Source organism: Mus caroli, unplaced genomic scaffold (assembly GCF_978045245.1).
Source record: "Mus caroli unplaced genomic scaffold, Mus_caroli_1 scaffold_7, whole genome shotgun sequence".
In the NCBI taxonomy this organism is placed as follows: domain Eukaryota; kingdom Metazoa; phylum Chordata; class Mammalia; order Rodentia; family Muridae; genus Mus; species Mus caroli.
Genome location: NW_028227262.1, coordinates 79,572,156 through 79,573,238, shown reverse-complemented (window position 1 = coordinate 79,573,238; position 1,083 = coordinate 79,572,156). Strand labels below are relative to the sequence as shown.

Below are 1,083 nucleotides of genomic sequence, written 5' to 3'. Positions count from 1 at the left end.
TGATTGTGCTGCCATATACTGTTGTAGGTTGTTTTTTTTTTAATTTGGAGAGAAAATTATTTTAAGCACATATTAACAGTACAATTTAGTGGAAAAGGCGGTCTACTAATAAAAATCAGAAAATATATTAGAATGGATACTAATTTTCATAGGATAACAAAAGCAGTGTATTGTGAGCAAATAAATATCCTGAAGAAAAAACACAAACCAAGAAAATTCTAAAATGAGTGAAAGAAGCAAAAATTAGATGTGAGGGTTCATGGGTAACACCAGTAAAAGAGACTGCCACACGTGTCTTCAACAAACAGAACAAAAATTAGGAAAAAAATAAACACTGGAAATGTAGATTATTTGAGTACAGCACTGAAGTACAATGGAATATTACAGAGACATTCATCTAAATATGCAATTGACATTGTAAAGCAGAACACACTGTTTGGACTACTGCAATCAAACCACTGGCCAGAGTTTATTTTCTAAGAGGAAGTAGCTAGACCCTAAGGACTTAGAGGGTTTTTGTTCCAGTCCGTATCACTGTGTGGATGGGAACTAGTAAACTGCTGGCAGTAATAAGTGGCAGCATCTTCAGCCTCCATGCTGCTGATTGTGAGAGAATAAGAGGTCCCAGACCCACTGCCACTGAAGCGAGCAGGGACTCCAGAAGCCAAGTTGGATGTGTGATAAATCAAGAGTTTGGGGGAGGATCCTGGCTTCTGCTGGTACCAGTACATGTAAATTACACTTGAGCTGGCACTGCAGGTCATGGTGACCTTTGCCCCTGGAGATGCAGACATGATTGCTGGAGACTGGGTGAGAACAATTTGTCCTCTGGACATTATGACTAGAAAAAAGCAAAATAGAGGGAGAGGGATTAGTAAAAATAGAGATACAAAATAATTTTATACCACCCAACATTCAGATGGAAGAAAAATAAAAACTGTATTTTAGACTCAAATTCCCCAGGGATAATAATTTTGGTTGGATTCTGATCTCAAATTCCCTTACTTCTGTTACCTGAGGCACTGATTAGCAAGAAGCTGAAAATCTGCACTTGAAAATCCATTCTGTCTTTGAATTTTGGTC

The 1,083-nt window shown here is 37.9% G+C and overlaps 1 pseudogene; it reads right to left on the bottom strand.

The window, feature by feature from the left end:
• Positions 1–497: 497 nt before the first annotated feature.
• LOC110287644 (Ig kappa chain V-VI region NQ2-6.1 pseudogene) lies at positions 498–836 on the bottom strand (annotated as a pseudogene).
• Between the last annotated feature and the right edge of the window lie 247 nt (positions 837–1,083).